The 26,192-nt window shown below is 39.5% G+C and overlaps 2 protein-coding genes and 1 long non-coding RNA gene across 6 annotated transcripts in view; 2 read left to right on the top strand and 1 right to left on the bottom strand.

Moving 5' to 3' along the window:
• Nucleotides 1-26,192, top strand: part of LOC139977967 (gamma-adducin-like) — a gene marked incomplete in the record, with an annotated part of 755,008 nt that overhangs the window by 522,758 nt on the left and 206,058 nt on the right.
• The window catches only part of LOC139977979 (uncharacterized), a 215,846-nt gene that overhangs the window by 163,345 nt on the left and 26,309 nt on the right, over nt 1-26,192 (bottom strand). The gene's annotated exons all lie outside the window — the stretch shown is intronic.
• The window catches only part of LOC139977970 (gamma-adducin-like), a 39,278-nt gene continuing 37,297 nt past the window's right edge, over nt 24,212-26,192 (top strand). The window contains exons 1-2 of one of the 4 annotated variants that reach the window (XM_071987869.1): nt 24,212-24,227; nt 25,525-25,763. The gene's annotated coding sequence lies outside the window, so the exon portion shown is untranslated. The other 3 variants (XM_071987868.1, XM_071987867.1, XM_071987866.1) reach the window with 3 other exon arrangements.

The raw sequence follows: 26,192 nt of genomic DNA, 5'->3' as shown, positions 1-26,192 counted from the left end.
ATCATCAGCTCGTACAGTGCGCCGAGCCATCCCGCCACTGTATGGACTGAGATATTAGGTGGATTAACTAATACTTACAGCTCCCCGTGCAGGCACTTGCTGTAAAAGATCGGCAAAAGACGTCATCACTCGGGGTTCGAACCAGGGAGGCAAAAGAGAGTCTCGATCATCAGCTCGTACAGTGCGCCGAGCCATCGCGCCACTGTATGGACTGAGATATAAGGTGGATTAACTAATACTTACAGCTCCCCGTGCAGGCACTTGCTGTAAAAGATCGGCAAAAGACGTCATCACCCGGGGTTCGAACCAGGGATGCAAAAGAGAGTCTCGATCATCAGCTCGTACAGTGCGCCGAGCCATCCCGCCCGCCACTGTATGGACTGAGACATTAGGTGGATTAACTAATACTTACAGCTCCCCGTGCAGGCACTTGCTGTAAAAGATCGGCAAAAGACGTCATCACCCGGGGTTCGAACCAGGGATGCAAAAGAGAGTCTCGATCATCAGCTCGTACAGTGCGCCGAGCCATCCCGCCACTGTATGGACTGAGACATTAGGTGGATTAACTAATACTTACAGCTCCCCGCGCAGGCACTTGCTGTAAAAGATCGGCAAAAGACGTCATCACCCGGGGTTCGAACCAGGGATGCAAAAGAGAGTCTCGATCATCAGCTCGTACAGTGCGCCGAGCCATCCCGCCCGCCACTGTATGGACTGAGACATTAGGTGGATTAACTTATACTTACAGCTCCCCGCGCAGGCACTTGCTGTAAAAGATCGGCAAAAGACGTCATCACCCGGGGTTCGAACCAGGGATGCAAAAGAGAGTCTCGATCATCAGCTCGTACAGTGCGCCGAGCCATCCCGCCACTGTATGGACTGAGACATTAGGTGGATTAACTTATACTTACAGCTCCCCGCGCAGGCACTTGCTGTAAAAGATCGGCAAAAGACGTCATCACCCGGGGTTCGAACCAGGGATGCAAAAGAGAGTCTCGATCATCAGCTCGTACAGTGCGCCGAGCCATCCCGCCCGCCACTGTATGGACTGAGATATTAGGTGGATTAACTAATACTTACAGCTCCCCGCGCAGGCACTTGCTGTAAAAGATCGGCAAAAGACGTCATCACCCGGGGTTCGAACCAGGGATGCAAAAGAGAGTCTCGATCATCAGCTCGTACAGTGCGCCGAGCCATCCCGCCACTGTATGGACTGAGATATTAGGTGGATTAACTAATACTTACAGCTCCCCGTGCAGGCACTTGCTGTAAAAGATCGGCAAAAGACGTCATCACCCGGGGTTCGAACCAGGGATGCAAAAGAGAGTCTCGATCATCAGCTCGTACAGTGCGCCGAGCCATCCCGCCACTGTATGGACTGAGATATTAGGTGGATTAACTAATACTTACAGCTCCCCGCGCAGGCACTTGCTGTAAAAGATCGGCAAAAGACGTCATCACCCGGGGTTCGAACCAGGGATGCAAAAGAGAGTCTCCATCATCAGCTCGTACAGTGCGCCGAGCCATCCCGCCACTGTATGGACTGAGATATTAGGTGGATTAACTAATACTTACAGCTCCCCGCGCAGGCACTTGCTGTAAAAGATCGGCAAAAGACGTCATCACCCGGGGTTCGAACCAGGGATGCAAAAGAGAGTCTCGATCATCAGCTCGTACAGTGCGCCGAGCCATCCCGCCACTGTATGGACTGAGATATTAGGTGGATTAACTAATACTTACAGCTCCCCGCGCAGGCACTTGCTGTAAAAGATCGGCAAAAGACGTCATCACCCGGGGTTCGAACCAGGGATGCAAAAGAGAGTCTCGATCATCAGCTCGTACAGTGCGCCGAGCCATCCCGCCACTGTATGGACTGAGATATTAGGTGGATTAACTAATACTTACAGCTCCCCGTGCAGGCACTTGCTGTAAAAGATCGGCAAAAGACGTCATCACCCGGGGTTCGAACCAGGGATGCAAAAGAGAGTCTCGATCATCAGCTCGTACAGTGCGCCGAGCCATCCCGCCACTGTATGGACTGAGATATTAGGTGGATTAACTAATACTTACAGCTCCCCGCGCAGGCACTTGCTGTAAAAGATCGGCAAAAGACGTCATCACCCGGGGTTCGAACCAGGGATGCAAAAGAGAGTCTCGATCATCAGCTCGTACAGTGCGCCGAGCCATCCCGCCCGCCACTGTATGGACTGAGATATTAGGTGGATTAACTAATACTTACAGCTCCCCGCGCAGGCACTTGCTGTAAAAGATCGGCAAAAGACGTCATCACCCGGGGTTCGAACCAGGGATGCAAAAGAGAGTCTCCATCATCAGCTCGTACAGTGCGCCGAGCCATCCCGCCCGCCACTGTATGGACTGAGATATTAGGTGGATTAACTAATACTTACAGCTCCCCGCGCAGGCACTTGCTGTAAAAGATCGGCAAAAGACGTCATCACCCGGGGTTCGAACCAGGGATGCAAAAGAGAGTCTCGATCATCAGCTCGTACAGTGCGCCGAGCCATCCCGCCCGCCACTGTATGGACTGAGATATTAGGTGGATTAACTAATACTTACAGCTCCCCGCGCAGGCACTTGCTGTAAAAGATCGGCAAAAGACGTCATCACCCGGGGTTCGAACCAGGGATGCAAAAGAGAGTCTCGATCATCAGCTCGTACAGTGCGCCGAGCCATCCCGCCCGCCACTGTATGGACTGAGATATTAGGTGGATTAACTAATACTTACAGCTCCCCGCGCAGGCACTTGCTGTAAAAGATCGGCAAAAGACGTCATCACCCGGGGTTCGAACCAGGGATGCAAAAGAGAGTCTCGATCATCAGCTCGTACAGTGCGCCGAGCCATCCCGCCACTGTATGGACTGAGATATTAGGTGGATTAACTAATACTTACAGCTCCCCGCGCAGGCACTTGCTGTAAAAGATCGGCAAAAGACGTCATCACCCGGGGTTCGAACCAGGGATGCAAAAGAGAGTCTCGATCATCAGCTCGTACAGTGCGCCGAGCCATCCCGCCCGCCACTGTATGGACTGAGATATTAGGTGGATTAACTAATACTTACAGCTCCCCGCGCAGGCACTTGCTGTAAAAGATCGGCAAAAGACGTCATCACCCGGGGTTCGAACCAGGGATGCAAAAGTGAGTCTCGATCATCAGCTCGTACAGTGCGCCGAGCCATCCCGCCACTGTATGGACTGAGATATTAGGTGGATTAACTAATACTTACAGCTCCCCGCGCAGGCACTTGCTGTAAAAGATCGGCAAAAGACGTCATCACCCGGGGTTCGAACCAGGGATGCAAAAGAGAGTCTCGATCATCAGCTCGTACAGTGCGCCGAGCCATCCCGCCACTGTATGGACTGAGATATTAGGTGGATTAACTAATACTTACAGCTCCCAGCGCAGGCACTTGCTGTAAAAGATCGGCAAAAGACGTCATCACCCGGGGTTCGAACCAGGGATGCAAAAGAGAGTCTCGATCATCAGCTCGTACAGTGCGCCGAGCCATCCCGCCCGCCACTGTATGGACTGAGATATTAGGTGGATTAACTAATACTTACAGCTCCCCGCGCAGGCACTTGCTGTAAAAGATCGGCAAAAGACGTCATCACCCGGGGTTCGAACCAGGGATGCAAAAGAGAGTCTCGATCATCAGCTCGTACAGTGCGCCGAGCCATCCCGCCCGCCACTGTATGGACTGAGATATTAGGTGGATTAACTAATACTTACAGCTCCGCGCGCAGGCACTTGCTGTAAAAGATCGGCAAAAGACGTCATCACCCGGGGTTCGAACCAGGGATGCAAAAGAGAGTCTCGATCATCAGCTCGTACAGTGCGCCGAGCCATCCCGCCCGCCACTGTATGGACTGAGATATTAGGTGGATTAACTAATACTTACAGCTCCCCGCGCAGGCACTTGCTGTAAAAGATCGGCAAAAGACGTCATCACCCGGGGTTCGAACCAGGGATGCAAAAGAGAGTCTCGATCATCAGCTCGTACAGTGCGCCGAGCCATCCCGCCCGCCACTGTATGGACTGAGATATTAGGTGGATTAACTAATACTTACAGCTCCCCGCGCAGGCACTTGCTGTAAAAGATCGGCAAAAGACGTCATCACCCGGGGTTCGAACCAGGGATGCAAAAGAGAGTCTCGATCATCAGCTCGTACAGTGCGCCGAGCCATCCCGCCCGCCACTGTATGGACTGAGATATTAGGTGGATTAACTAATACTTACAGCTCCCCGCGCAGGCACTTGCTGTAAAAGATCGGCAAAAGACGTCATCACCCGGGGTTCGAACCAGGGATGCAAAAGAGAGTCTCGATCATCAGCTCGTACAGTGCGCCGAGCCATCCCGCCCGCCACTGTATGGACTGAGATATTAGGTGGATTAACTAATACTTACAGCTCCCCGCGCAGGCACTTGCTGTAAAAGATTGGCAAAAGACGTCATCACCCGGGGTTCGAACCAGGGATGCAAAAGAGAGTCTCGATCATCAGCTCGTACAGTGCGCCGAGCCATCCCGCCCGCCACTGTATGGACTGAGATATTAGGTGGATTAACTAATACTTACAGCTCCCCGCGCAGGCACTTGCTGTAAAAGATCGGCAAAAGACGTCATCACCCGGGGTTCGAACCAGGGATGCAAAAGAGAGTCTCGATCATCAGCTCGTACAGTGCGCCGAGCCATCCCGCCACTGTATGGACTGAGATATTAGGTGGATTAACTAATACTTACAGCTCCCCGCGCAGGCACTTGCTGTAAAAGATCGGCAAAAGACGTCATCACCCGGGGTTCGAACCAGGGATGCAAAAGAGAGTCTCGATCATCAGCTCGTACAGTGCGCCGAGCCATCCCGCCACTGTATGGACTGAGATATTAGGTGGATTAACTAATACTTACAGCTCCCCGCGCAGGCACTTGCTGTAAAAGATCGGCAAAAGACGTCATCACCCGGGGTTCGAACCAGGGATGCAAAAGAGAGTCTCGATCATCAGCTCGTACAGTGCGCGAGCCATCGCGCCACTGTATGGACTGAGATATTAGGTGGATTAACTAATACTTACAGCTCCCCGTGTAGGCACTTGCTGTAAAAGATCGGCAAAAGACGTCATCACCCGGGGTTCGAACCAGGGATGCAAAAGGAGTCTCCATCATCAGCTCGTACAGTGCGCCGAGCCATCCCGCCACTGTATGGACTGAGATATTAGGTGGATTAACTAATACTTACAGCTCCCCGTGCAGGCACTTGCTGTAAAAGATCGGCAAAAGACGTCATCACCCGGGGTTCGAACCAGGGATGCAAAAGAGAGTCTCCATCATCAGCTCGTACAGTGCGCGAGCCATCCCGCCCGCCACTGTATGGACTGAGATATTAGGTGGATTAACTAATACTTACAGCTCCCCGTGTAGGCACTTGCTGTAAAAGATCGGCAAAAGACGTCATCACCCGGGGTTCGAACCAGGGATGCAAAAGGAGTCTCCATCATCAGCTCGTACAGTGCGCCGAGCCATCCCGCCACTGTATGGACTGAGATATTAGGTGGATTAACTAATACTTACAGCTCCCCGTGTAGGCACTTGCTGTAAAAGATCGGCAAAAGACGTCAGCACCGGGGTTCGAACCAGGGATGCAAAAGAGAGTCTCGATCATCAGCTCGTACAGTGCGCCAAGCAATTTTTTTTCTCTTTTAACGGGAGATGAGCCCACTGGCTCACCCATTGACAACATTATTTACAGAATTAAAACTTAAGTATGATTTATTTAAGTAGAACATTAAATAATAATTACCTTAACATTTACTCATGTTTAAGTTAAGAGAAAACTAAATTACTAAACACCACAGACATAAGAAATTATATACAAAGACAACAATGTCTAAAGCAAAGTCAAAGTACCAGACCCTGATTACGTCAACACCTACTCTATACAAGTTAAACCCTATCCAGATGGTAAGTATAGCTGTTCGATTCTTTCTTAGAGAGCACAATATCGTTCTGTGTAAATATATTAAAAAACCGTGAGGTATTGTTTTTGTGATAGTACACATAAAAAAGTAAGCGAATTTTCTTCTTGATTACATTGTGAAAAACTTTTTCAATATTACAAAGATAGTTATTACTGAGGCGAGATATTCTGCAATTCCAAATTGTACACTTATATATATTGAAGATGAAGTCACACAAAATTCCTACAATACAGTTTTTTTTACGGCCAAGACCCAGAAGGGACAACCCCTTCCATTCATCAAAATTAACTACCGGATGTAAAGTATTCAACTTATTAACCAAAAAGTGCCATAAATTTTCGACTTCAGAACACTCAATAAAAAGATGAATAGCACTTTCGTGCATGGTTTTGCAAAAGGTGCAATAAGGAGAATCGGCTTATCCAAACTTGTACAATTTGTCGTTAGTGTAAAGAATATTATGTAATACTTTGAAGTCGATATCGGCGTCAAAGAAACACTTTGGAGAACGATATATGTTACTCCATCTATTAGAAAAATCAAGACTGGGAAAATGCTGCTTCCAGTATTCTTCGCCCTTGGGCGATGTGTTAAGATTGTCACGCAAAAGGCGTGAAGCTATTCTGCACGAAACTGAGGAGGCATCTATAATGTTTTTGCCATTTTGAAATTTTACAGTAGGAATATAGTCAATTTGCGTAGATACAATTGCATCAGAAGAAAATATATCACCTAACCAGTCAGAGGGGAAGGCGTGGAGAATGACATCGATATAATTCTGAACATCGATTACTGTAAGGGGATTATCAGGATTAGCAAGCTCAATGCACTCATGCACGGCCTTGGCTGGCAGAGAAGTGGGTATAATCTCATACATCAGATCACTTACAGAAACGATACCACCTTTAATGAAGTGACGATTAAAAAGTGTTTGACTATCATTGTCAACAATCAGGGTATTACTAAAGATAGGTTGATTGAGGATGTCTTCTCTGGTCTCTGGTAGCCAGAAACGGCCTTGAATTAGCCGATCCCATGCTAACATGGGTTCACAGTAATACGGGCTAAGCTTATGTACAGACTTGCGGTTAGGAGTAATTTGAAAGATACCACGCCCAAGGCTCATATCTTCATACATATTCAAAAAATACAACATTAATTTTTGTAATTTAATGTTAATGTTATTGCTTAATATCTTACTACAAAATTTAATTCTAAGAGCATCGCTTGTTAATTCAATGTCGCTCAAACTGAATCCCCCTCTGTCGATTGGTAAAAGCAAGTTAAGATACTTAATAGAAGGTTTTTTACCCCTCCAGATAAAATCGACTACACTCTGACGTAATGTGGTGATAACCCAATCAGGGACTGGTAAAACAGTGGTCAAATATACTAAGCGAGTTACGATGAGCGAATTTATAATGAGAGATTTACCCTTAAAAGATAAATTTCTACCTTTCCAGGTATTTAGTAATTTACGGCAGGAGGTAACTTTATTCTCCCAATTTTCTTTTTCGATTGATTTTTTATCGTTACCAATAGCAACACCTAATACTGTAATGAAATCTTTCCTCACAGGGAAGTCGAAATTGCTGGGATTAACATGGCTGCACCCAATGCTAAGTAGTTCAGTTTTATCAATATTACAACTAGAGCCAGAAGCACGTTCATACAATTTAATGATGTTAAAAATAGAATAAATACTTGTGATACTAGACACGAAAAAAGGTAGTGTCGTCCGCATGCTGAAAAATTTTGGCTTCGACTTCACAAAATTTAATACCATGAATATATGGACAATTAATTATAGCTTCATGAAATGGTTCGGCACAGAGAACATAGAGCATGGCTGAGAGTGGGCAGCCCTGCCGAACTCCCCTTTTGACAGGGAAGGGATCGGAAATATAACCATTGTGCTTGATTCGGCCCTCGATATTGGTATAAAACAGTTTGATCCATTTTAGGAGCTTAGGGCCAAAACCCAATTTTTCAGCGACTTCGAAGAGGTAGTTATGGTCAACTCTGTCAAAGGCTTTATATTGGTCTATTTTAAGAGTAAAACCTGGTTTATTATATGAATTTACATACTCAATTACATTTTGCATAGTAAGCACGTTTTCAGAAATATCTCTTCCTGGAGTACAACACGTTTGATCTTCTGAAATAATATTCTTACTGATACTTGTGATTCGTTTGGCGAGAGCTTTGGCAATCATTTTGTAATCGACATTTAAGAGGCTTATTGGCCTCCAATTAATTAAACTACGAAGATCTCCTTTCTTGGGTATAAGGGTAAGTATACTTATTTTCATGGATTCAAAGAGTTCGTTGTCATGGAATGATGTCTCAATGAGTCTAGTAAAAATATCGATAAAATCCCGCCAAAACACTTTGTAAAATTCAGCAGTTAGTCCATCTAGTCCTGGACTTTTGTTCGGTTCCATTGCTAACAGAGCGGCTTTCAACTCATCTAATGAAATATTTGCTTCTTATGCTTCATCGTCCATTGGCGAGAGAAATCTTCTGAGTTCACAAAGTATCTGATTCCGCGATTCGTTGTCGGTTTCTCCGGCTTGGTAGAGGTTTGTATAAAACTTTACTTGTTCTTTCATAATTTCGTGTTGATCGGTGATGATTAAGCTCTGGTCAGTTAGTAGTTGTTTCATTACCTTCATTTTTTTCGTTGGTTTTTCAAGATTATTGCTTAATATCTGACTACAAAATTTAATTCTAAGAGCATCGCTTGTTAATTCAATGTCGCTCAAACTGAATCCCCCTCTGTCGATTGGTGAAAGCAAGTTAAGATACTTAATAGAAGGTTTTTTACCTCTCCAGATAAAATCTTCTACACTCTGACGTAATGTGGTGATAAACCAATCAGGGACTGGTAAAACAGTGGTCAAATATACTAAGCGAGTTACGATGAGCGAATTTATTATGAGAGATTTACCCTTAAAAGATAATTTAAAAGGTATTTAAAAGGTAAAAAGGTATTTAGTAATTTACGGCAGGAGGTAACTTTTTTCTCCCAATTTTCTTTTTCGATTGATTTTTTATCGTTACCAATAGCAACACCTAATACTGTAATGAAATCTTTCCTCACAGGGAAGTCGAAATTGCTGGGATTAACATGGCTGCACCCAATGCTAAGTAATTCAGTTTTATCAATATTACAACTAGAGCCAGAAGCACGTTCATACAATTTAATGATGTTAAAAATAGAATAAATACTTGTGATACTAGACACGAAAAAGGTAGTGTCGTCCGCGTGCTGAAAAATTTTGGCTTCGACTTCACAAAATTTAATACCATGAATATATGGACAATTAATTATAGCTCCAAGAAACGGTTCGGCACAGAGAACATAGAGCATGGCTGAGAGTGGGCAGCCCTGCCGAACACCCCTTTTGACAGGGAAGGGATCGGATATATAACCATTGTGCTTGATTCGGCCCTTGATATTGGTAAAAAACAGTTTGATCCATTTTAGGAGCTTAGGGCCAAAACCCAATTTTTCAGCGACTTCGAAGAGGTAGTTATGGTCAACTCTGTCAAAGGCTTTATATTGGTCTATTTTAAGAGTAAAACCTGGTTTATTATATGAATTTACATACTCAATTACATTTTGCATACTAAGCACGTTTTCAGAAATATCTCTTGATTGAATACAACACGTTTGATCTTCTGAAATAATATTCTTACTGATACTTGTGATTCGTTTGGCAGGCTTTTGCAATCATTTTGTAATCGACATTTGAGAGGCTTATTGGCCTCCAATTATTTAAACTACGAAGATCTCCTTTCTTGGGTATAAGGGTAAGTATACTTATTTTCATGGATTCACAGAGTTCGTTGTCATGGAATGATGTCTCAATGAGTCTAGTAAAAATATCGATAAAATCCCGCCAAAACACTTTGTAAAATTCAGCAGTTAGTCCATCTAGTCCTGGACTTTTGTTCGGTTCCATTGCTAACAGAGCGGCTTTCAACTCATCTAATGAAATATTTGCTTCTTATGCTTCATCGTCCATTGGCGAGAGAAATCTTCTGAGTTCACAAAGTATCTGATTCCGCGATTCGTTGTCGGTTTCTCCGGCTTGGTAGAGGTTTGTATAAAACTTTACTTGTTCTTTCATAATTTCGTGTTGATCGGTGATGATTATGCTCTGGTCAGTTAGTAGTTGTTTCATTACCTTCATTTTTTTCGTTGGTTTTTCAAGATTAAAGAAAAACTTTGTTGATTTTTCACCCTCCTCGTGCCACTGAATTTTAGACCTGAGGAAGGTTCCTTGTAATTCTCTTAATGAAAGTTGGTTCGACTCATCTTCTAGGTTTTTAAAATGGGTACAGTCGTAATCGGAAAATTTTTGAGCTTTGTATTTCTCGTAGTCAATTTGTTTTGTTGTATAATTGTATTGATTGTATAATTGAGGATTAGCTTCAGTTTTTAAAGTTACCATATGCGATTGAACACCACGAACTTCTGGGAGGGAAAATTATGTTCTAATAATCCTGCATGAGAATGCATTACATTCTTACTTTCCATACTTTGAAAATAAAAAAAGCCTGGATATAAATATCATCAATGTAGCTCAGGCAAGAAATACCCAATTTCCTGAGTTCAGCCAGAATAGGTTTGAGTAGTTTAGTAAAAATGCGAGGTGCTGAGGCCATCCCATTTTGTAGGCAAGTATACTGATAAAGTTTGTCTTTGAACGCAAGTCTCAAAAATTTTCGACTTAAAGAACTAATAGGTACTGAATAATAGGCGTATGCACTGCAGAAACACATGCACTTTTGGTATTAGCCTGGATATAAATATCATCAATGTAGCTCAGGCAAGAAATACCCAATTTCCTGAGCTCAGCCAGAATAGGTTTGAGTAGTTTTCTGAAGCTAATCCTCAATTATACAATCTCTCTTTTTAAAGTTACCAATAATTCAAAATTTGGAATTCACTGTCAATAACTTTGAAAACTAAGAAAACAAGCTCCACATTTAGTTAATGGCTTGATCATATTAATTAAACTATCATATAATTGATTTATTGTCGAAACGTTTAATTTGATTTTTAATTTTTTCTTCTCTTTTCTTTCTTCAGGGAGTCTTCTACATTATTAAGCTATTGTATGCTTTATAGAAGACTTCCTTTCACCTTGTATATTTGCACGTGAAAAAACAAAATAAACCAAATCAAATCAAACCAAATTCCTACCAAGAATAGCAGACCAATGAACTTCATGTACAGGCGAAATTATAAACCAGATAACATCAGGCGTTTTAACTATGAAATCGAAAACAAAAACTGAAACGATGTTTTAAGCCAAACTGATGTTAATGCTGCTTACGACACTTTCTTTGAATCCTTTAATTATACCTATAATAATTGTTTTCCAATATGTTATGTAAGCAAAAGGAAACGACGTAAAAAGAAACATCCATGGATTACAACTGGAATGTTGACATCTATCAAAAGAAAGAACAAGCTCTTTAAAAGTTATTTAACAGCACCTACTAATGTTTACAAGGCTACGTATAAGCATTATCGCAATAAGCTTAACCATATTATTAGATTTTCTAAAAGATTGTATTTCTATGATAAATTCAAAAATAATAGAAATAATATAAGTGTAACTTGGAATACAATTAACGAAGTTCTAAACACCAACCGAAAAAAAGGTGGATATCATGCTGCTTTTAAAACTGGTGATCAAGAAATCAGCAACGAGAATGACATGGCCAGCTACTTTAACAAATATTTTGTAAACATTGGACCCTCACTTGCAAGAAATATTACAAATAAAGGTAGAACAGAATATATTATTCATAATAATAACAGAAACAGTCAATCTATGTTCATTAATCCTGTCAGTGAGGAAGAACTTTCAATAGTTGCTATTTCCAGCCTGAAACCAAAAAAAAAAGCAGCGGGATATGACGATTTTAAACCAGATATAATAAGAAATGTTATTCACTTTATCGCCAAACCATTGACTTATATTTGTAATTTATCTTTTACGTCTGGTACATTTCCAGATAAACTAAAGATTGCTAAGGTTATACCAATTTTTAAAAAAGGTGACCAAGATGTATATGAAAATTACCGTCCTATTTCTTTATTATCATGTTTTTCAAAAATTATTGAAAGGCTTATGTACAATCGTATCTTTAAGTTTCTAACCAAGTTTAATATCCTGTGCAATGATCAATATGGCTTCCGCCCAAAGCATTCTACAGAACTTGCTTTGGCAAATGCTATTGAAAAAATATGTACTAGTCTTGATAATACCAAAATATGCATTGGAGTGTTCCTTGATCTCTCCAAGGCATTTGATACTATTGACCATACCATTGTGCTAAGTAAATTATCTTTGTATGGTGTAAGGGGAACAACCCTTGACTGGTTGAGCAGCTATTTATCCAATAGACATCAGTATACTTCATATAAAAACTCTAAATCCGAACACGCTGTAACCCGTTGTGGTGTTCCACAGGGCTCAATATTAGGACCACTGTTGTTCATAATATATGTCAATGACATTTGCCAGGTGTCAAAAATTGCCAAGACTATTTTGTTTGCTGATGATACCAATATTTTCTTCGAGTTCGAAAACGTACATAGAATACATGATACTGTCTCTACTGAATTAACTAAATTTACTAACTGGTTTGCTGCTAATAAGTTATCACTTAATGCAGACAAAACTAACTATATAGTATTTAATGGAAGAAGAACGCTTAACTGGAATAATGACATAATTATGGACGGTAAAGTAATGAAACAAGTACAAAATTTCTAGGGGTTAATATTGATAGTAAACTTCCATGGAGTGACCATATTACAAAAGTTTGCAACAGCGTTGCAAGAGGTGCAGGAATTTTAGCAAAGCTAAAACATTTCCTTCCCCAGAATATACTCAGAATGCTTGATCAAACTTTAATAGCACCACTGATGTCTGTATTGCTGCTTGGTTATCTGGTCTGGTACAAGTGTTTCTCATTTAAGTCACCTTAAATTACTTCAAATGAGTGCAATACGTCATATATCTCACGCAGCAACCCGTGAACATACAAGCCCCCTCTTTAAGAAACTCAATTTATTGAAATTAGATGACATTATAAAAGTTAATATTGCAACATTTACATACAAGGCTTGGAATGGATCATTGCCAATCAGTTTTCGAAATTATAAGTAGCAACACAGATTTCCATAATCATAATACCAGAACGGCTAGCAACGCACATTATAAATCATATAAAACACGCATTGGTATGTTAAGCCTCAGAAACCGTGCAACCAAAATTTGGAATTCACTGTCAATAACTTTAAAAACTAAGAAAACAAACTCCACATTTAGTAAATGTCTTACTAAAGAAATTATCATGTCTTATTAATTATGATTTAGCTGCATAGTCGCATAGCAGCATATTCACATATTGAAGCGTATACGTATTGTTATTAACATTATTTTCACTATTTTCTATCTTTTCTTCATGGGAGTCTTCTGTTTTGTTAAGCCAGCATAGGCTTTTCAGAAGACTTCCATTCACATTGTAATATTTATGTGAAAAAAAAAACAAATAAATGAATGAATGAATGAATATATATATATATATATATATATATATATATATATATATATATATATATATATATATATATATATATAAACATTAGTGAGAGAGGAAAAATGTCCATATCTTATGGATGAAATAAATCTCTGTCTATCTAATATCCTCATCAATAAAAATACTGTTAAAAAGAGTTTCATCGTTCTCTTCGCGTAAGAGAGGGCTATGTTAAATTGGTTGGATAAGCATCTCCTCTCTTGGCCTAAAGGGGACTTATAGGGTGCGAAGACTCGCGCAAAAAGAAACGTATAATGCCGGTAATCTGACCTAGTTTCGAATGAGATGTGTTGGACACCACCATCGATCCCAGAAAATACACACACACAGCTTGCTACCATCGGTAATTAGACACTAGTGTACAGTCAGTGCATACAGCTGCGGTCAATACCTACAACACAGTGTACAGACAATACAGTGATGGACATCTTAGGTCCAGCTAAAATATAACAAGGTATCACGTTTCATTACCGTACTGTACTGTCTGCACTTTGTAGCGACACGAACAAATCGTCACTTGCAAGCCACGGAAAGTTAACTTTTTCAGATCGCCGAACGTGGTTTTGGGCGACTCTCCAATGCCTTTAAATTGAACCAATTTTGGCTCAACTACAAAACTCCCCAGCCCCCTAGCTCCCATCCATGCACTTAATAGCTTCTTGAAGGATCTTATTACTTAATTTCTGTTTTCATACGTTTTTAAAATAAACAATTAAGATGTCAAGCAAGAAACATAACATATGTAAAGACATTCTAGTCATTCATGCTCTTCAACATGCAAGCCACACACAAAAAAATCAAGATTGATAACGGGTCAAAAAAAGATGTTCTCCTGATGCTTTTTGGAACATTTCCCGAGATAGAATAACAATCGGGCGGATCGATATCGACTCTAATAGGAGTATGCCACCCTAAATCAAAACACTTTTTTGAAATGTGCAGACGACACTGCCATACAATTTTACAAAAACATATTTTGTATAAAACGTGCGTAGGCTAACAATGGTTTTGTATTGTTTTAAAGAAAACATCTTGCCTTGCTGTGCGGCCTGATGTAGCCACCGAAATGGAGATGGAGTTCGTTTCTACAAAGACGAAAGATTTGGGAGACAAAATTTCAACTGCATGACGGTCTAGAGGCCTACCAAGCTGTTTGAGGTGGGGATAGGCATAGGGCCATAGGCACTACTACTAATCGGTACTAGGCTAGGCTTCAACAACTAGTATTACGACAGTAAGAGTAGATCGGCATGTTTTGGTCATAAAGTCCAGGATTTCCTGTTTAGTTCCATATTAGGCTTGGCTTACTACTTATATGAGATCAAAGCAAACAAGCATAGGCCTATGGCTTCCTATGTCTAGGCCTACGACTGAGTTATACGACTGAGTTATAACAAGCCTAGCCTAGACCTAGGCTACAGTAGTTATACCAGTGCAACCAATGTAACCAAGATTCTAAAGTCTGACTGTAGCTGGGCTGAGTTAGGCCTAATGGACCTATATGCAGACAATTAGCTGTGTATCTCAATCATAGGAATTGAAGTTGAATATGGCCATAAGAAGTAGCCTACTACTAGTACTACTATGGGCATAGCAATACATATTACTAGTTCTAATGCTATGCATGAAGGCCAAGACATGTCTATAGATAAACAGTCCTTCTCAAATTCACTCGAGCATTAAGAATTTGTAACTTGATAAACTACCCCAAATACTGCCACAAGGATTCATCCTTGAGCGCACCTAATTAATTCACCAGTCAACATGTATGATTGTAAACATAAGTGCTCTAAATCTAATGGCCAGCACTACTTTCCTGTGCTTGAAGACATGTTTGGCTTGACCACTGAAATAATACTCTGTGTGTTTAATCATGAATTTGTGCAGAGGAGCATTAAGTATGCCTAGCATTACCAAATGGGATAGATATTCAATATCCCCTTTTTTGGCCAACAACAGGTCGAGTCAGTTGGTATTGCAATATAAGTATATGGAAGATGGTAATGGCTTAGCCTAAGATACTCCTAGGGTAAGCACCTAGCAGTAATACTTTTAAATCAAGAAAAGCCAAAATCATGCAATTTAAGTCATTGAAATTAAAAAAGCTTCACTGTCCAGTATCAAAAGTATTTGCAAACTTTGATACAGCATTCTGTTCTGTACAAGAATTGTTGATTTTACGCACCTTATTAGCAGTGTAAGAATACCTGCTTTTAGCACATTCAGTCATCGAGTAATCTTTTGTTAACTTTCAATAAGTATTTTTCAGCATGATTGGAAATCCTTAATAGCAGTATATTGTCTACAAAACTCAGACATAAACCACTTGAACATCAGTTGGTATGATTGTGTCTGGTTCTGAATGCTATTTTCCTTTTTTTTTTAGGTGGGTGTGGATATGATTGGACCCCTTGCAGAGACCATCAATGGAAATAAGTACATCATAACCCTATGTGACTATTTTTCAAAATGGCCAGAGGCTGTTGCTGTAAGAGACAAAACAGCATAAACTGTTGCAAACTTTCTGTTTGAAATCATGGCCAGGTATATATCCATCTACTTTGTTTTTACTTTACATAACATATTTTTGAAGTTAGTTATGCAGACCTGCATTTGTTCTCAGTTTTACCTGTGACCCAGAAAGCGGCCAAATGGTTACAGGAATTTCTTGAAGTTGTTTTATAAGTTAATGTTAATAAAATGTTAGTGGGATAACGGTCAGTGCATCCAAGACCAGGTGTTATCTCAGTGCTTAACTTACTTGTTTTGAAAGAAGTGCTAAAAGAATCTCCTGATTAAACCACACGGCCACTCTGAAGATGCCAATAGTTTACTGCATTACTCATAACCAGTTCTTTAACAACTTGTTTAATTTTTCATTTATTTAAATTTGGGTGCATGAAAGTTGTCATCTCAGACCAAAGAGGAGAATTTGTTAATTCTCTGAACAAGTCCCTGTTTGACATGACAGGGGTGGGCCACAGAGTATCCTTCAGCTACCACCCACAGACCAATGGGCTGGATGAAAGATTCAACCAAACTCTGCAAAATGCAAATGTCACTCATCAAAGTTGTCAATCAAAACCAAGATGACTGGGATGAAACACTGTCTTCCATTCTCATGGGGTACCGTACAGCAAAACATGGTTCTACAGGTCTTCCTCCTTTCGTTGTGATGTTTGGAAGGTTTGTAACAATTCAAACCTACCATTGCTGAATAGAGGTTTACATTTGTAAAGGTCATATACGGAGAAAAGCATTCAGGGACAAGAGAGTTTGGAAAAATCCTGCATAGCTACACTGATCCTCTATAGGATAAAATCTCATTTGACACATCCCAGGTCCTGGGAAAAACTGCTAAATAGCAAGTACAAAAGATGAACATTCATTAAACTATAAAAGCATGCCAATTAATTTAGATACATGCAATTAATGCCACTGATATTGGTTTTGTTTTTCAGTTGTATATCATATTTTGGGCTGGTATGCAATTTGGACCTATAACAGCACAGAATATACTTTTGTTTTATATTTCTGCTGGTTTGAGTATGTGATGTGACTCAGATTTATGGTTCCAGGGTCTTAATAGTGAAAATAAAATATATAAAAATTTATTTATTCTTCAGTCAACAAAGTGTTGTGAATAATTGATTGTTAATTATCTTCATATATCCAGAGAGCCATTGTTACTAGTCGACATTGAAGACTCCATTGTCCAACCAGAATCTCCTGCTGCAGCGATGCACAGCGGGAGAGGGTTTTTCAACTCATGTCACAGTCGCAAGACATAATCAAAGGTTTTGTAAAAGAAAATATTGGCAAAGCCCAAGAACGGCAAAAAAAGAATTTTGATTGAAGGTAGCAATCAAAACAGGTAATTACATAATGCTATGTTGTGCATTGAAAACTGCACTGTAGTTAAATGAATGGCAACATATACATTGTCATATGATGTTTACGTATATATGCTGGATTTTGTTTTATTCAGAGCTTCAAAGTTGGTTCTATAAGTGTTCTCGTCCGGAATGCTAGAAAGGATGCCCGAAGAGGAGGGAAAGTCGAAAACTCTTGGCTTGGGCCATATGGAGTCAAGGCTGTGAATGAGAAAGGGCTGTACACACATATTAACAGTTCCACAGGCCTTCCTTTGAAGAAGAAATTCAATCCATTTTACTTAAAGAATTTCACACAAGTAAGATTCCTTTACAGTCTTTTTATTTGGGAGGGGGGTGGTTGGGAGAGGGGGGTTGATTGGCATGATTCCTCCATAATTTTCTTAACAATAATCAGTAACTTGATGAGTTCTGTGCTGGCTTATGTGAGGGTAAGGGCTGTAGCTGTCTTCACGCAATAAATCAATTTTGACTCAATGGCTTTAAAAAATGAAACATAATTGCCAACAATAAAAGAAAGAAGAATAAGTTAATTAGAAAACTCCAGTTTCCAGACAAATGTTTTCAAATATTTGATTTTATTTGCTTAGTTTCGAGAGGAGAATTTTATGTGATGTCAGTTTGAAACTCAGCAATTAAATGTTCAACTTCTAATTAGCTTCTTGCCAGATCAACTTGGTAAAACCACATATAGTAACTAATTCCTTTGGTGTAGATATCATGCATGGTAATGAGTGGGCGGGGTTAACATGAAACTAGTATCAACATGTTGCTTGACCATTACAACATTTTTAATCTCTGGTTTATTCTGCTGATTGAATGTTTGTAACGGGGGGGACCAAAATAGATTTTAGCTGACGTTCTCTTGTTAGCTCCAATCTGAAGAATGGTAGGTTGGTTTGAGGTGATCCTTGCAGCAATGATGAGCTAAGGAGGGTCGTTATTGCTTTTGGTGCAGATATTGTGCAACAAAATGAGTGGGCAGAGCTTAACATTAATAACTGTTAGCTCCAATCTGAAGAATGGTAGGTTGGTTTGAGGTGATCCTTGCAGCAATGACGAGCTAAGGAGGGTTGTTATTGCTTTTGGTGCAGATATCGTGCGACGAAATGAGTGGGCAGGGCTTAACATTAAAACCTGATCTGCAATTGTTCACCAACCATATGTGGTATGACTAAATTTTATTGTGCTGAGCAGGTTGGTTACACAATGCAATGTTTTCAGTGCTATTATTTTGCTGCATATTGATGAGATGTGTGACAAAATAAGGTTCAGCTGAAATTTCGTTATAAACACAGAATCGGAAGAATTTTATTCCATTTGAGTTGATACTTAACATAATGATACCTCATAGCCTGCAGGAATGGTCCGTCTCGTTTTCTTGGCAGATATTTTCCACTTTCGCCCATGTTTGTTGCATCTCAATCATCATTTCCAGCTTTTTCTAATATTTGTAGAGCCTTAATTACTATTAAGTGTGTGCAAACCCCCTTCCCTCCCCCCACACACAAACAAACGCATACACAAATTACTCATGTTACATCATGGAAACCATAATGCATTTTACCTTGGTTGATTTTTCATATATTGAACAAACTAAATATTAAGAAAATGTCCCTTTAACATATTACTTAATTCAAAAGGGAATTGCGATATAGCATCATTACGTTAATGTTGCTTTACCATTCCAATGTTGTTGTTATAGGAGAAATGATATACTGCTTAAATCTTCATGGTGGTGGCAGCAACCCAATGAGATTCCTGGCTTGCAGCCGACATTATCAGGAACTTGGCCAAAGTTGGTTGAGTTGATAATCTAACACACTGTCTAGACTGAGTTTGCAGCAAGAACAGCCATCAAATTACCATTTCCCCAAAGAGTGGTGTAGCTGGGAACCACATTGCACTTTGCATGTGTGGTTGGAGTATTAATTTTATACAGGTTGTAAAACACTGCATGAAGTCACATTTATTCTTTCATCAACATTGATTCTTTCATCACAGAAATCCTCATACAGGCATAAATTTCCAGAATAGGGACTGATATTGACCGACTTAAATTTCATCTGATCTTGAATTTGGTATGACCTCTATGTATTAACATATTCCTTAATTAACAAAGAAAAAAATGCAAGTTTGTATTCAATATCCAATAAATGTCTCGGAGCGTTTAAATTTTTTATTGCAAGAAAGAATTTTTTAACAAAAGGAATCGATATACATATGAACATATCCACAGTGTACTAACACAAATAATTGCTGACCTGTGCTGTGATAGGTTGTTGAATATACCTGTTGCATGTAATCCATAAATTTAATTATTCTATATTTCAGGAACTTGCAGCCAGTATCATCAGTACAAACACACCCGATGAGGTTAGCAGCCCAAGTTTGAATATGATTCAAATATCCAATAGAAGAAATTTGAATTAAAGGTAGTCTGTATAGGCAACAAATTATAGCACACTTTTCTGAAGATTTCAAAAATTACATTCCTTGAGATTCTTATTTCCAGATTGGTCTCAGACATTCTAAATGAACACACAAGATGACTGAATGTCTCAGTGAGGTAAATTTCCTCCAGGGTGGTAATGACAACAATTTAAAATGTTGACCAAATGTGACCGTATTGGAACTTTTGGCATATTTGGGGCCAAACAAACCTCTGCCCCCCTGCACAATTTCCCACCCCAACCTATGTTCTATATTTCTCTTTCACAATATATGTTACCTTCTTACAGGGAGAAACATGATCAAGGTCAATACAGCCCCACAGTTATTGCATATATATATCCAACTCTTGCAAAGAATACTGGTTTTTCTATTTCAAATTGAGTTTTCCGTTTCATTATTTTATGGATATAGATCCATGTTATTGTGAATTTCTTGATCGTGGAAAATCACTGGCCATGCTCGAAAAGTCACATTAAATATTGTTAAATGTTTTTATTTCAGGAACAAAGCAATCCTGTTACTGTAAAGGTAAGCAACCTAAGACAACCCATGCAGCTTTAGAAATAAATTCATTAAGGCAGGGATTGCAAGCTATGGAGGTGCAAGACTTCATGTGACTTGATCCTCCCCACCTGGAAATGTTGAAAAATGGAAGACTTTTACTGTGCCAGGACCATATCCTTGACAAACTCCTATGCCTGGAGAAGGGAAAATCCCAACCTATATGGGCACAATTGCAAGGGGCATTTTGTGATGTTCCAACCCCATCGCAAGGATTGGCACTTATTGCAGAATATCATAATTTTCACTTCAACAATGAAGGTTTTAAGTTTTATTATCCCCCAAATATACTAGATTTCCAACATGGGCACTCTCTTTGTCAAGTTCATGATACCTCTACTCCTTTCTCCCAGTAGCATATTCCAACAAATGGTTATTAAGATATGATGTGTTTATCATTTTACTTGATGAGAGTAACTTTTCAGCTACAGAAGCTATAGTGACAGACTTCCAAGAAAGTGCTTTGAAACATCAAGCAATCATAACAAAAATAGATACAAATGAAGGCTGCAACCCTAAACTTTTCCACTTATATTGATGAGCCACCCATGTCAGATGTAGATTTCCTACAAATCTAAATTTTCCTTCTTTTATAGCTTCTTTGCAGCATCATTCAACACTATGATGGACATAGCTCTGAATTAATGGAAGTAATCAAAGCTCTCTTCCATGCAATTTCAACCTGAACTTCATGGGCCTCCTGTCTCGCAAGGTTGAAACAGATTCTTCCAGAGTTTGATTCAACTGCACAGGAGGATGCATTAGAATTCCTTGGTGTAGTTTACATCATCATCATGCACTTCCTGTAACCAAAGCCAGTGCAACTTTTAGATGAGTAAGAGATATAGATCGTTCTGTGAAAAGCATCAAAGCAACCCCCCAAAAAATAAGTGAACTTTTCAATGTATTATTTAAATTTATGCCATGTTGGCCCAAATATTCAAATTTGGTCACCTTTGGTCAAAATTCTATAAACTGTTTCTATTACAACTTTTGAGGAAATTTACCTCACGGGGACATTCAGTCATCTTGTGTGTTCATAAAGAATGTCTGGATTTGGACTAAGGGCCTACATGAAAGTAACTTGTTAAAAACTTCTAGCAATTATAGCATCCTATAATTTGGGGCATATACAGACTACCTTTAACATTGAAACTGATTGGGAATTTGCTTAGGTTTGCAGGGAATTAGTCATTTTTAAAAGAGGTATCATGGCACCAGTTAGATCTGACTGATAAACTTGCATCAATACAATGAGGATGCACATTTTGTAAGGCTGGGTTTAGATGATAGTCTGTATCTGATTTATAAGTTTGTTGCTCTTAATAGTAATTCTGATAATTTTAAGTGAAAGCTGAATGAAAGTTTTCATTTATACCTGATAATCCAGAGGGTAAAGGAACAAATGGAAATTGCAATAGAAATGCAACATTGTTGTAATGAGTAACTTTTTTTCCTTTCCAGGTACTTCTTCTTACATACAAAAAATGAGATGAAGTGCACTTCCTGCAATGAGACTTGGCACTGTCGGGCAAACTCATATCCAGTAATTCCAATATATCCTAGTAACAAGGGCTATATGTCATGCTTGAGTATGCAGGGGCACCTTGAGGTGTGTCTAGATTGCAAAGATCTTGAAGGCTTTTGTGAGTCCTGGTGAGTTCCTGCAAACTCCCTGTTTTTGTCATATTGTTTTCATTCCATGCTGTTTTGTGTTATGTAAAATTGTTTCAATATGTAACACAATGCATTTTTGTGAAGTAGCAGTATGTGTGTTTATGAGTGTAATGCTAAGAGCCTGTCATTACGACTCAATAAACTGACAAATGAACAGAAGTCAAATTCTGAAACTATTAGTGATGTAAGTTAATGGCCAGAATTCATACGTTGGAAATTTTCAGGTTTAGAATCCAGCTCGAGTTGAAATGATCCCATTGAGCAGTTCTAAATACTGTATACAGGCATCTTTTCATATTGACTGTAGATCTCTGGTGTTATGTCTTTCACAATTTATTAATTTATTAAGTGTTGTGGAAAGAGTTAATTTCACATAGGGTGACATGTATATGTGAAATTAATTAACTAGTTAATTGTATTTAATCGTCCAGTGCGACGAAATTACACTAAATCACCATTGTTGCCCTAAGTGGTGAGTTTATGCTATTTCGTCCTAAGTGTTGTGAAAAGAGTTAAATTTACCTAGAGCAAAGATGTCGCCTTAGGAGCTTTATGTGCAATTCACTATTTTTTAATTAAATACTTTGGTATTTGTATTAGGCAGAGGGATTATTATAAATAGCACACCATCAGTCCGGTTCTCCTTCAATACTTCTCTCCAGAAAGGACACAATTTTCTGGCCAATGGTTCAAGAACGGGATTGATAAAGTACATCGTTTGTATTAGAAACCATTACTTCATCTAGCCAAGGATGTGAAGAATTATTAGTCTCCAGTAGTTCTTGATTCAGTGGTTCATATTCAATTCATGTTGAGTTTTCAGGAACTATTACCAGTTATGCAACGAGTCAGGGCGAGAGTCACTAAATTTCAGAGAAATAAAGTAACTCAAACACAAGTTCATGGACAGTCTTCCCATAGATCTAGATTATGCAGTGACCAAGATTCAACTCAAACGTAGGTTTCATAAAAGTGATATCTTTATTAAGTATCTTGATAGTCACTGACTTTTTCATGTTTGCTGATAGTGGTTGTACCAGATGTCATTGTCTTAAACTCCACAAGTCACAAAGTAGCATTAATATTTGGCATAAATTTTTTTCTAATAGGGTCGTGAATGAGTGGAATGGTTTGCCTGAGAAAATTGTACTCGCAAGTACTGTAGTGTGAATGGGTTTAAGAATGCTTTGGACAAGCACTTTAAGCATGGTAATCGGGTCTGATCGTTTGTGTCATCAGTTTTCTTCCATCTCCTATAGGGTCTTTGATGGGGACTTGAGTGTCCCTCCTGATCCTTTTTCTTTACTAAACTAATCTAAACTAATAAGGTCAAGCATAAAGTATGTGTGCTGTAGGCCTACGCAATTGCAGAAGCCAACCTTCTTAACCTTTTTGAACTAGCACTTTTAAGGTTAACTTAACCTTTTAGAAGGTAAGCTTAACTTTTTCTTTGCAAATGTAACACGAACACGATTGAGCAAGAGTCGTGCCAGCAATGCCGCTGCATGAGGGAAATTCACAGTGACAGAGTAAATAATTGCTTTCCCACCCACAGATACATAAAATATATAAAATATAAATATGTTTATCAGCTGGTCAACAGTTATTTAAGGTATCATTTAATTGTTTTCATTTACTCCATTAGTGGTCTTCCCTTTTCCAACAGCTTTACTGGAAAGACTCTTGCTCAGCCGCATTACACAAATACTTTACGAACAGAATACTGCAGATAGCTGATTGTTAACTATGTTAGGAATCCACATGCAGTTCTGGTTATAAAAATAGTAAGAGACAAGATCTGTTTTTCAATCTATGTTTATGGTTAACTACGATTAAGAATAATGAATTGTAATTTTAATAAATGAGCCCTTCAGTACTGATAACCAGGATTTTAGTTACCTATTTTTTCTTTCTTTGCAGTACAGAAATGCAGGGTTGCACTACACCATTTCCCACAGAGGAAGTATGGCAGAAAACAGGTGGAATTTTACATATAAATGCCAAAAACGTGCTGGACAGAAAGGTTCAATAAACTTTTGGAACATTGACACCTCATTCACTTACATGAGGAAACCTTTTCTCATAGATGTTGACTAAACAGTTGTAAGAAGATTAACATGTAGAATTGGTTCTGAAACTAAATCAGTATTTATGAACTCCTCACATCTATGATCTCACCATAAAAGAACAGAAACAAGTTGTTGAGTTTGAAGAGTTAGCAACTTAAAATAAGGAAAAAGTTTCATATTCAAGAAGAAATCAAATTTCAACTTTATGATAAAATATGGGATGATTGCATGGGTAGGTGTGAAAAACCTCTCAGCTACCTCAAAGGGGAAAAGTGAAAGTAATACCCATCACCTCAGAGCTTATACCATCACAGACTTACACTCACTAAGTAGTACATGTAGCTTATTTGATAGGGAAGTTGTAGATCTGGTGAGTAGCCTACTTCTGTGCAGTGTAGCAGAGCAAAAGCAACAGAAGTTTAAAAGCATATATTACTACTCAATGTGGTGTAAGAATCAGCTGAACTGAGCCCCAAGCTGCATTCAGAATAAGCTTAGGCCTATATACATTTAGACATATGGAACTGGAAAGCTCACACCTTTACAATGTCAGACCAAGATTGGATGGCATGGGCTGATGACATAAATGAAAAGTTGACAAAACATACATCAGCCCCAGCAAGTTACACAGAGGGATGCAGAATGTGGACAGGTGCCTACACCATCAGTAAGCCAGGGGCACCAGCATATGGCATTATTTTCACAATGCTAACCTGGCAGCTAAGAGAAGAGGCAGCAGGCTCCACATTCTGACATATATGCTCTTCAAAGTATTGTGCAAAGTAAAGAAATCTTAAGGACCAAACCATTTGACATCTCATACATATGCCACAACAGCCTACATGTAGAGAGAGGTGTCACATCTCTCAACAGTGTCTTGCAGTGAAACACAGCAGAGAGCCTTGAAAGTTTGATGGCACTTGCCAAGTTTATGGTCATCAGCTTGATTGCCTACTTCCCTGACTGAGTGATACTGTTTTAACTCATAACAGTGAGTGTGGATAGACTCAGTTTACAAATTACTGGCATCACTGATAAATATTGTCATCTTCATCATCAGTGTAGTTTTTCATCCTAGAGTAACTGGTCATGAATCAGTTGATCTTTCTTATAGATACTGGACTGGTTTATGTTTTTAGTTCTACCATGTAGCTTGTACTTTCTCTCTCTGAGTTGTGCTCTCCTCCATCTGTATGCTCTGCCTCTCTTACGTAATTCATCACATTGCTGTTTTCTTTGCATCTATTTCAGAGTCTGGATACATGGACTATTTGAGCTCACCTTTAATACTGCAGCTTCCATCTTCCTGGCTATGGTCTCTTCAGGCACATTACAGTATATGTTATGTGTATGGAACTGTAGTCCCTGTACTGACCAATGCACGAAAGTGTGGTACTATGTTTTGGATTGGTCACAGTGAAAGCCTTATTAATGACATCTGCTTTTGAGTGGAAGTCTCAAAACGAGTGGACCATAATCATTTGCTGCAGGTGGGTGTCTCAGATATTTTGTTTAGCTTCCTGCTGTCAGTGTGGGATATTAGCAGAGAACCCTTTGCGCATTTGGCATACATGGAAATGTGTACTTCCTGCCCCTCTTGCATACAAATGAATGCTTTTGGCAATATAAATGATTTCCACTGTAGTACTTTGCAAGGCATTCTAAACATGTTGATAAAGCGCTTTTGATATTTCAGATATAAGAAATTTATTGACCATAAAAATTGGCATTCAGTCCATCTCAGTAAAACAGACAATAAATCAATCATAAATACTTCGAAAATACATAAAAATCTGATTCCTAAAACGAAAAATTAAGACTACTATGTCCATGTTCTGACACATATATTTGGCCTATTTCCTACATAATTCATTGGCAAGATTGAGAATAGCCCTTTGCAAGAAAGAACGCCTGTATCT

This window comes from Apostichopus japonicus, chromosome 12 (genome assembly GCF_037975245.1).
Source record: "Apostichopus japonicus isolate 1M-3 chromosome 12, ASM3797524v1, whole genome shotgun sequence".
NCBI lineage: Eukaryota > Metazoa > Echinodermata > Holothuroidea > Aspidochirotida > Stichopodidae > Apostichopus > Apostichopus japonicus.
Note: the sequence above shows the minus strand (reverse complement) of the source record. Positions and strands in the feature narration are given on the sequence as shown.